The sequence below is a fragment of the Hypomesus nipponensis genome, chromosome 7 (assembly GCF_054491055.1).
Source record: "Hypomesus nipponensis isolate SF chromosome 7, ASM5449105v1, whole genome shotgun sequence".
In the NCBI taxonomy this organism is placed as follows: Eukaryota; Metazoa; Chordata; class Actinopteri; order Osmeriformes; family Osmeridae; genus Hypomesus; species Hypomesus nipponensis.
The window spans coordinates 3,482,180-3,493,875 of NC_140367.1; positions in this window are offsets into that span (position 1 = coordinate 3,482,180).

The following is an 11,696-nucleotide window of genomic DNA, read 5'->3' on the forward strand; positions in this document are numbered from 1 at the left end:
GAAGGATGGACGGGATGGAGGGTGGAGGGATGGAGGGATGGATGGAGGGAGGAGGGATGGATGGATGGATGCAGGAATGGATGGATGGAGGGATACTTAAGCTGTGCCTCTTTGTACATAGACACACCTATAGATAAAATTCAGAATATTCAGATAGGAAGTTTTTGCAACGCTTTAGTAATACCTTTAGTCAAAACATTGTTGCACATAGGAATAGATGTGTAAAGATATAGTATTAAGTGTTATTTTGGGTATTGATGATTACACAAGTGTGTGAAGGCACAGTATGGGGAGCGTTGGAGGGGGTAATTGGATGTTATAAAGGGCCTGAACAAGATCAATATTAACATTAAAAATTCTTATCAGATCTAATGTCTAAGTTTCTATTTAACTTCATTTCTTGATCATAAAAAGTTTTTTTCCCCAGAGAAGGGTTTCAGTAGACTAAATCTAAGACTGTTGACTTGTTAACTGTGACAGGCTCATCCGTGTTACGCCGCTAATGGAGGAACCTTTACGTGATCTTATCAGTCTCAATGTCAGGACCCCTGACCTGCACAACATCTGAGGACAGATACTGTCTCTCACAGGCTGAACTGAGGCCTTTATGTGGCAAGACAGATCCTCAGAATGTCTCTGTCTCTCTCTGTCTCTCTCTCTCTCTCTCTCTCTCTCTCTCTCTCTCTCTCTCTCTCTCTCTCTCTCTCTCTCTCTGTCTCTCTCTCTCTCTCTCTCTCTCTCTCACTCTCTCTTCTCCTCCTTTCTTCACCATTTCCCTCTTCTACCTATGCCCCCCCCCCTTCCGCCCCCACACTCTACCTCTCCACCGCTCCACCCCCCCGACCCTTACACCTCCACCCATTGACGTAATTAAGCAAGGGACACACATATTACCAGTTGGCGTCAGCCAGACAGACAAACCCAGCTCCGTCCAGAGTCAGGACCCAGTCTCAGCTCATCGCTGGGGGGCGGGTCAGGGACCTGTTCCGGCTACTGACCACGGGGTGCCGGCATGGAGGCCTTTGAAGGACAGAGGCCCACAGAGACCTCTGCTTATCAGCAGGAGAAGAACACAAAGCCTGCTTGATGTGGAGATGATCATAGCACTGGCAAGAGAAGCAGGGAAGGATGTTGATCACTGCAGTAGTAGGATATAACCTCAGATAGGGTCCCACGTCCCAAACTGGGGTTAAACAGGGATCGAACAGGACAACTAAATGGAAGCCCTGCTTGATTAGTTTGTACGTTTCACTTTAAACCGTTTTAGCTGTGCACAGCCAAGTATACGGCCTCTATGCCTAACATATAGTCGAACTAAATGTAATTAATACATTATTTTGTACCACGCGATACGCATTTCATGATTTTATGAAATAAATGAACAAGAATGCAACCTTTCCTAAAGCACGTCTGTTCAGACAAAGAGGCTAGGGTATGAATGAATGTTTTTCATTTTCCAGAGCCTACACTGGAAAATCCCCTTAACTCCCTGCTTTTTAAAGAGCTTACAACACAAAACACAACAGCAATTACCGAGCTAATTGTGTTCCTTTAATCCACACAATAATTCCTCAGACAGAGGAGTACTGCAAGAGGCCTCTAGGGGGCGCTACTCTGATTACCTGCATCACATCTCCATCCATGCATCCGTCCCTCCGTCTGTATATGCATTGCATATATAATAATATATACTTACATAAATATCTATTAAATGCATAATGTATTCTGTGGGTTAGGGTTAGCCTAAGCCTAACCTCTACCCTAACATACCAGAATTGGATAAGGAAATGGTATTTATACAGTCACACTTCAGATGAGGAGAGATAAAACTATATGCAGTCGTCTATTTTCCTAATCACATTAAAGAACGGCTCGCCTAAAAGGAGATACCACCAAGCCCCTTATCTCCCCCTCCCTCTTCTCTCTTCTCCTGCTCCCTTTCATAATATATCCTTTGTTTTTCTTTGCTCCATCTCTTTCTGTGTATGTCTATCGTTCTACCATGCAGGCTATATAAACACTGCTCATAGTCGCAGCATGACTCTCATGAACCAAGTCTGTCTCTGCTAAAAAGAAACATTAGTTCTAATCAGTCCAGTAATGGGAAATAGCACTTGCTTGTTAAACAAAACATCCTGTGTTGCTTGCAGAGAGAGTGTTTTATAAATACTACTAATGCGTGTTCCCTTTAGAAGTCTGGTAGAACATGAATCTGAACACTGTGGAATCTATAGATTATCTGCAAGGTCTTCATACATCCCGCTGTTCATACTACACAAAGACAAGGGGGCAGGCGACGAGGCGACAATGAAGGTCACCGGTGAAGGTTCCTGGTATGTAGAGCCGAGAGATTGATTTATATCTGCTGAAGCTGAATCAAGTGTAGCGTTTCCAATGGGGCCGTTAAACCAGCTTAAACTGTGAGAGAGCCCAGGGCCCATAACTCTTTAATGGGCTGTGTCAGAGCATGAGGAGTTGTCCTGTGGACTGGCAGTTGGTCCGGAATGTTCTGAAGAAGGACAGCTGCCTGTATCCTGTCGGTTGGTCGACAGCATCAGTAAATAGACGAGTGTCTAACACTGTAAGTGGAAAGTACAGTGTGGGTTGATGTGGGCTGATCCAAGCCAGGTAAGGGGGCTGACTGCACCCTTCACCCTGCCTGTCCGTGTCAGCCTGACAGGGGGAGCCCAGGGATGTGTCTGTGGTCCCAGACACGGGGAGGGAGAGCAGGTCTGCACGGTCCGCTCCCCCCCCCGAGCCCTCCTCAGCCACCCCCCCCCCCCCCAGGTCTCCCGGGAACAGAGCATGGGAGGGGAGAGGTGAGGCGCAAAACCCTCCCTAGTGGGGTACATGAACCGTTTAGAGAGAGAGAGAGAGAGAGAGAGAGAGAGAGAGAGAGAGAGAGAGAGAGAGAGAGAGAGAGAGAGAGAGAGAGAGAAAAAAATCACAGAATTGGATTAATTGGCATAATTCAAGGTGGCTGGGCACAGCGAGAGAGAGTGTCAGAGTTGGGCGAATCTCCGCCATCCTCAAAGCAAGACGGCCTGCACAATTAGCCATGTGAACCTTGACCCCGCTCAGAATAATTAATGAATAACAGAGGGGATAAAGACAAAAGGCGCAGAGCGGCGTGGGTGAGGGTGAGAGGAGTAATACATCAAAGAATGCTGGTAATTGGCCCTGTGGCTTTCATTCCTTGCCCTATTTCTTTCAATTCATTGACTCAAAATAATGGGTTCAGGGTCATTATCAACAGGTCGTAAGCTATGGGAGTGCCAAGTTTCAACAAGGGGAGTAAAACTAGGGTTGTGTGTGCGTGTGTGTGTGTGTGTGTGTGTGCATGTGTCCATATATGCATGTATGTGTGTGTGTGGATGTGTGTCTGTATGTGTGTGTGGGTATATGTTTATGTGTGTGTGTGTATGTGTGTGTGTGTGAGCGCTGATGGCTGAGTGCTAACCCCTGGAGCTGATGACACGATCCGTGCAGCAGGAAAAGTTGTGTAAAGAGTTGTGGACTTTTTCCGTGACAGAGAAAAAGAGAGAGAGAGAGACAGAGACAGGCAGAGAGAGAGAGAGAGTGAGCGCCCGCCATCGTTTTTCAAATTTAGAGGTTTCCTTGTATGTGTGTGATCGGCTCTGACTCTGACTGTCCTGAATCACGATGCTGGAATACAACTGGTATGGGCAGGTAAGTCACTGTGTGTTTCCTGTTTTGTATCTGACCTCTGTTGACTGACTGTACAATGGTGATCTAGTCAGAAATTGAGAAATTAAGATCTAGAGAATATGTAAAGATCTACGAAAGGGTAAAGGGTAAAGGGTCTACAAATAACTAGTGATGTAGAAATTTTTGACAGAAGATTTAACAAGATCACAATGCTGGTGTCAGTATTCTACTTTTGTTTCATTTGAATTACTTTATAAATCAACAAAACCACCTGACTTAGATGATGGCTTCACGGCTACAAGATGTAGCCTCCATTTGTGACCGTGACCTGTGTGGAAGAAGGGAGAAAGGATGGGTTCAATACTGAGGTCAAACATGTGAGACCGGAACTCAAAGCATAAGCTTCTGCTACATCACAGCATGATTTGTTTTAGTGTGTGTTGCTTATGTCATATTTACTGACCACTGACCACAAATCAAGGTAGAGTCAGTGTACACAAGGTCATGTGAGGATAGTCTCCTCTGCCCGGAGGAGAGAGAGGTCAGGTCAGAAACATAGACGGTGGAGATACCGGCAGACAGGGAGAGACAAGGAAAGACCTTGTACACGGCAGCCAATTGAATTTCAATTGGAATTCCAATTTGACAACGTTGTATATATGGACAACGTGGTTTAGATTCATTAGATTCGCTGCTCAGTGCGCCGGTTCATGTAATCATTTGGTTCAATCAAGGCAACATAGTTTCTAATTGTGTTTTTTGGGTTGAGGACACCTGTACTTCATATCTGAACTGGAAGACTACTGTGTTTTAATGACGTGACAAACTATATAGTAGACCCATGCATGTGTCTGGATAAGGAGGTATTTGTTGCGAGGGCAGGATGACAGGAGATCACGTGACCAGGGGTGGAGGTGAGGGCCAACTGAATTAGTTAAGAGGCACACTGAGCTTTCTATTCTGATGGGCGTTAGAAACAACGGGTGTAGGGACATCCCCTCCTTGCTTCTCCTCGCTAATCCTCGCTCATCCTCGCTTCTCCCTGCTCCTCTCTGCTCCTCCTTGCTCCTCCTCGCTCCTCCTTATTTCTCCTCCTCTCATTCAAAGGACACAATGTAGAACTGAAACTGTGGATGATGTGTGCTGACTTGTGCAGACGTACATAGAGGAGGAGGAGAAAGAGCAATAGACAAGGGTTTAACTCAATTAAATAGCCTACGTTATGGGGGGGGGAGGGGAGTCAGATAGCTGAGCGGTTAGGGAATAGGGCTAGTACACAGAAGGTTGTCGGTTCAATTCCCGGCCGTGCAAAATGACGTTGTGTCCTTGGGTAAGGCACCTCACCCTACTTGCCTCGTGAGGAATGTCACTGTACTTACTGTAAGTTGCTCTGGATAAGGGCGTCTGCTAAATGACTAAATGTAAAATGTATGTGTGCTGACTTCTGCAGACGTACATGGAGGAGGAGGAGAAGAAAGAGCAACAGATAAGGGTTAACTCAATTACGTAACGTAAATTTACCAGCAGACACGCAACACGTTAGAATACCTCAGTGATTGTTCCAGACCGTCACACAACCGACCCAGACCTTCCCCAACATACCTTCAACGCTCTCTTTCCTTCAATGCTTTCTTCCCCATGCTTTTCATCTTTCCTTAATTGGCATGTAAGGTTTTCCCATACCTGAGCATGCCATGTCAAGCAATTAATACCATAATACGCCTGAACGTGGCTCTTTTGGTCAGCAGGCCTCCCTGTAGTGATGAAAGGAAAGAGTGATGTCGGCTCATGTTAGTGTCATCCAGGTGGACTCTCTCTCTCCTGCCCATCAGATCATTCTGCTGCCCAGACAGGGGTGAGGGAGGTGAGGGGGGTGGGGAGGGGGGAGGTAAACATCTGAGGAATGCAGGATTGTAGGATTGTTAATCCATCCTGGCCTGTTAGCAGTGTTTGTAACGATAACGCCTGGCCTGATTGGCCTCTCTGGTCAGGCCCGGACCCACGGAGGGCTAAAACAACTGTGGAGCCCTGCGCAGGGGCGGAGGTAACCCGCTCAAAGGCTCCAGCAGGGCCCACCTGCTGGGTCGAGCTGCCCTGCAGACACCCTCAGACCCCAGACTCACCCAGGGTTCAGCTGGGTCTGGCCGAGCACGGAGATTAGCTGGGCTCTCCGTTTGATATGTGTGTTTCTCGTTGACTTGGGCCAGGTTGGGATGGGCTTTGAAGTTGGTGTTGGGCCCTGGGGGTGAGAGAGATAGGGCGGTGGCCAGATCAGAACATAAAGGGGATTTTTAAAAGTGATTAGAAAGTTTTCTCCCATTTTTTCTGTTTTGGTGTGAGAGTCTACACACATGACTGAACATGACCCCAACCCCTTCTCCAGTTAAACAGGAGGGTATTTAGACAGCTTCCCTGATCCACTTCTCAGACAGTAACCATATCTTGGTTACTGACTGTCTCTCCACCTTCAAGAAAAGGCTCAAGACGCACTTGTTCCCGGAGTACAACGGTACTAAGGAATGGTTTGCTTTACCCGATGTTAGCTTCCTCACATTGACTGGATCACAGGGTCACATTGACTCTTGCTTAGAGACTTGTTGCTCTTGTGGTTAGTGGTAACCGAGTGAAATTTTTGTACTTGATATATTGTTTTTATTGTTGCTTGTTTTTCCACAGGTACACTTGCACTTATAGCAGTCCATGTTGTTTAATTGTAACTTGTTTAACTACTTGCTCTTATGGTTCTTCCCTTTGGCACTTATTTTGGTTGTTCACAATATGTGCTTCATGTTTTGGCTACTCGCAATATTTTGGGGCTATCTTGTTGTTATTATCAGTGACCTATGCACGTTGTAAAGCTCTCTCTTGGAAGTCGCTTTGGATGAAAGCGTGTGCTAAATGAATAAATGTAAATGTAAATCTTATCTGATATCTTACGAATCAGCATAGATTTCTTCCGTAACTATCAGGGTGTTCGATCTTGGCCGAGGTTCAGTGTTTGGCCTTTGGGATGTCTCTTGGACTGGGGCTGGGCCTGGGGCTGGGACTGGGCCTGGGGCTGAGACTAAGGCTGGGACTGAAGGCCCAAATTGATGGTTAGGGCTGGGCCTGGGGGTTGAAACTGGATGGTTGGGCTGGGCCTGTGACTCCTCTCAGCTGTATCTGAGCCGTGGGCTGGGTCTGGGGAGAGGAGTCTGGAGCCTGACTGTGACAGGCTGACCTGGAGAGGTTACAGTGCTGTGGAACTCTAGACCGTGTGTGTGTGTGTGTGTGTGTAGTAGGGGAAGGCTACTTTTTTCCAGACATGCCATAAGAGGGTGACACACTGCAGACTTTATACTACGGACCTTCTTCCAATATCAAATTAAACTCAGGCTGAGTTAATTAATCAATTTAGCTGGGTGGGGGTGGGGGTGGGGTTGGGGGGGGGTGGAGGGATGGTGAGGGTCTGGTGGGGAAATAGCATTGATCCACTTTAAAAGGAGAGTAGACGATTAATGCATTAATCTCCAAAGAAATTCTGGAATTTTAAAATCGATTAGATTAAGTCATAAAAGTATACAGCCATTGCTACAAAAGTGACTTCAGATGAAATTCCCTGTGTTCCACTTTCTGTTTGACGCCATTGTGAAAAGACATTAGCCTCAAACGTGGGTATTTATAGAAACGTAGTACAATACAATTCAGCTGATTCAATGGGCTTAACATACTTGCCGGTTTACTACAGTGCAACAAATATGTGTGTTTACCTTTCAAAAGGCATTTAATGCACTTATTTACCACACAGTGTTTTTCCCAAAATGTATGTTTTGATATTCAGTCAGATTTGTAGCTGAGGATTAGTGGTTTGGGCCTTACACCGATACACTACACAGGGTATCGATACACTACACAGGGTATTTATACACTACACAGGGTATTTATACACTACACAGGGTATTTATACACTACACAGGGTATTTATACACTACACAGGGTATCGATACACTACACAGGGTATTTATACACTACACAGTGTATCGATACACTACACAGGGTATTTATACACTACACAGGGTATTTATACACTACACAGTGTATCGATACACTACACAGGGTATTTATACACTACACAGTGTATCAATACACTACACAGGGTATCGATGGTCCGTCTCCAAACACTTGCGCTTGGCTGCTGCACAGTTGTGAGTCGTGTGCGTTGGTAGTAGCATAACTATCCTCACATGAGGAAAGATAAATTTGTAAGTACTTACCTCTCGGGTGATCTTGTTAGGGCCCGAGAAAATAGAATATCAACTCTCAAACACACACACACACACACACACACACACACACACACACACACACACACACACACCCACACACACACACACACACACACACACACACACACACACACACACACACACACACACACACACTAATGCAAGTGACAGGCCCCTCCTTCATCCTCTAGGTCCAGTGTAGCTTCCCACTTAGACAGGGAATCCTCCTGTCTCCTGCACGCTCACCTCCTCTGAGCATCGCCTCTTTCCTTGTTCAAACGGCAGGGGCGCTCAGACACCCGGGAGTGTAAAACAAACGCGCCTTTGTTCCGACACAAATCACGTATTGTTGGTTCGGGTAAGGTCAAAGTTGATCTAATTTTCTGCTTAGTTCATATTAAACAGCTATTGCATTATTTCATTTCCCACAATTGAGTTAGAGGAGGAGGAGTGGGGGGTGGGGGGTGCAATTAATATATCTGCAGCAAAAGCTTTTGAACAGTGGTTTGCAGATTTAACCCACAAATGCACTTAACGTGCACTTTGAACATGTTCTTACTCTACAAACTCCACTTTGGAAGAACATCTGACCACCTCATCCTCTATCTTGTGCCAGAAAACTCCGGCAACAGTCACTGAAAGACACACCATCGTAAACGGTTTCAGGGAAACAGATGCCCTTGGTACTGTAGCGTGGCCCTGACGTGTCGACATGTGGACTTTGGCCATCCAGCTGCCAGAGCTTGATCCAAGTTTCCATCTAAGGTGGAAGGCCAGAATGCCATTGAATACCAAGGAAACCTACAACCCTAACCTATTTCTTTAATGAATTTACTCACAATTCGATTTAGTTACTTTATCTTTGTATACAGAGAAAAAAAGCTGGCTGTTGTCTAGTGAGGACAGGCTGAGTAGAGACCACGCACAACAAATGCAATTCTGGTCTTTTACAATCTCTTTTCTAGTGGAAAACTCAATCACATGAGGAGAAAATAGATCAGATAAAATAAAGCTCAATGAGCCCTAGATGAGGCTACACAACGTCCCACAAACAAAGAGTGTATTCAGTTAGATTTTGACATGCATTCTTCTCAGGCTCCTTTGTCGCTGGACATGTTTAGTCATTTAGCAGACACTCTTATCCAGAGCGACTTACAGTAAGTCAGACATACATGAAACAACAGTTTTCACTCTTTCTCAGTATTGAGGAGAGAGGATCTAGCCCTGAGAAGGAGTTGGTTTAAATCAGTTCGTTTTTTGTCTGGACTCCGTCTTCACAGTCCCACCTCAGTGGTCATCCAAGGTCAAGGGTGAGGGGGCCTTCTCCAGGCCCCCGTCCAGCACACAACAGTTTACCCATAAACCTTTGCTCTGCGGCACTGGGCTGCTTGGCGTGCAGGGTGGTGGAGTCATGTGACAGGCAGTGTTGTGGGTTGAGGGGTTCTGCCTGCCTGTTTGCCTCTCTGTCTCCTTGCCTGTCTATCTACTTACTTGCCTGTCTATTGCCTGATCTGTCTATATGCATGCCTCTCTGGAAGAGTCTAAGCTCTTTGGTCCAGGTTAGAATTTCTCCAGGACAGTCTATCATTGACTGCTAGCCTCTGTGAAACCTTAGCGTGGCATGCCTTCTCAATCTAATCTATCTCAGTATGACTACCTTCACACAGACCAGCCATGGGCCGACGGAGCAGTGGGGATCAAGGGGGAAGGCAGGGGGAGGAAAGGGGGAGATAGAGGTAGTCAGGGTGGGAGTTACGTTAGAGAGGGGTCAGAGGAGAATATAGGGTGGTTAGAAGCAATTATAGGGTTTGGTGTTGTGAGGTCATGGCAAGGAACGAGTCAGGGGGAGGTCTGGGGTGAGGGGGCGAGGGGGTGAGGGTAAAGGGGGGGGGGGTAGGGTGAAGGGGGGGGTGAGGGTGAAGGGGGGGGTAGGGTGAAGGGGGGGGTGAGGGTAAAGGGGGGGGGTAGGGTGAAGGGTGGATTAAGTTAGGGATGCCATCTCTCAGGTGTCTCTGGGAACAGTACTCTTCAGGGCTCTGATGCAGAGAACACGGCTAATTGATTTAGGGTGAAAATCTCATTAGTCCCTTTCTCTCTAATTGCATCTCCTCTTCAAACTAAGCGAGAGGCCTGGCTGAGTCCTCTGTGTCTTCCTCCCTCTGCCCGTAAGCTCGTCTCTGACACCGTTTATGTAACGCTACTGCTATATTAAGGGACTGAGAGAGAGAGGAGAGAGAGAAGAGAGAGAGGGAGAGAGTGAGGAGAGAGAGAGAAGGAGGATGTATGTGGGTGTGTGAGCTGTTGAATACAGAGACAGTGTTTGAGGCACAAATGAATCAAGATACAGCTCCACACGCGATACCGCTTACCAACAGACACTAATTAACCATGACGTGTAATTTCACAGATTCAAAATAAAGTCAACAGTCAACGTGATATTTGTGAGGCATAGAGCTATTCAGTCATACACAACATTATGTGACATGTCTGCTGCGATTCCTGAGATGCAGATGAATGACATCCCGCAGTCACAACATGGACTGAGATAACCCAGTACACCTTGCCGTTGTGGATCGTAATGCGACCATTGAGCTGTCTGACAGCAGAGCAGAAAGCCCACCAGATCCCCTCCCTGTTTCAGAGAGATCCAGCGCAGGTGCTGTGTGACACACAACTGCTGTCTACACAAAAACTGACAAATCACAAAGCACCCAACCTCAACTAGCACAGAACCAACTTTCACGGTTTTAACAGTTAGGCACACACACACACACACACACACATAATTCTGTTAAAATGTCTATAATATTTAATTCATATGTGACTCATTAAAGTGCAGTGGGTATTATGCATTCCTTTTCTAGCAGGATAAAACAGCTCTCAGATGTGGGAGCAGCACTTTGAAGTGTAGGCTCAGATGCAGGCCAGCTCTTACAGGAAGTGCTGATGTTTTAAACATGCTGTGTGTGGGACTAACAAAGGTGAGCACCCCAAGAGGAGCGAAAAATAGCCAGCCAGGAATTTCGGGCAGTTGTGGAGACACACAAGAATCAAACCCACATGCGGACGTACACACACACGCACACACACAACACTAAACAAGCTACACTCAAAAAGTGAATGGCTGAACAAACAATCTATTCCACAACTTTACACAGCTAAGTGAAAGTGATTCAGGCACCCCCAAAAAAAATAAAAATAAAAAGACCAGCGTGTCTCAGCGATGCCAGGTCTATCTGCTGATTTAGTGTGACGGTCAAATCTGTCATTCTGTCCTAGTTCCGTTCCAGACAGCCCGGTTAATGATCTCAGTCTCCTCATTTCCTACAATAATGCAATAAAGAGCTATGCAGGCCAGGCAGGGACAAGAGTGTTGAGGATAAACTTCCTGTAAAGTGACAACATTCTGTGTCGCGTTGACACGTCCAGTCGGCAGTTTAACTGAACGTTTCGGGACGCAGAGTGCCTGGCAACAAAAAAAAAAGACAGATGCTGCATTTGAAATTGAATCATTATAATGCGATTTGTTTTATTGCGTTCGCCGTCCTTAAATTTAGCTCTGATACTTTTACTTAAGCGTGTCCAAAGATAATAGGCCCTAACTCATTGGAAGTATCTGTCCGAGTGGCATTAGACTGGGGTACCGAAAACTAGTCAGCACTGTGCCCCTGCATGGAGTTTGGACTGTTTATCATAAGTCAGATTGTCTCATGAGACTGGTATCCTATCCTGTATTTCCCTGTGTGGTTGCAGTGTCATCAT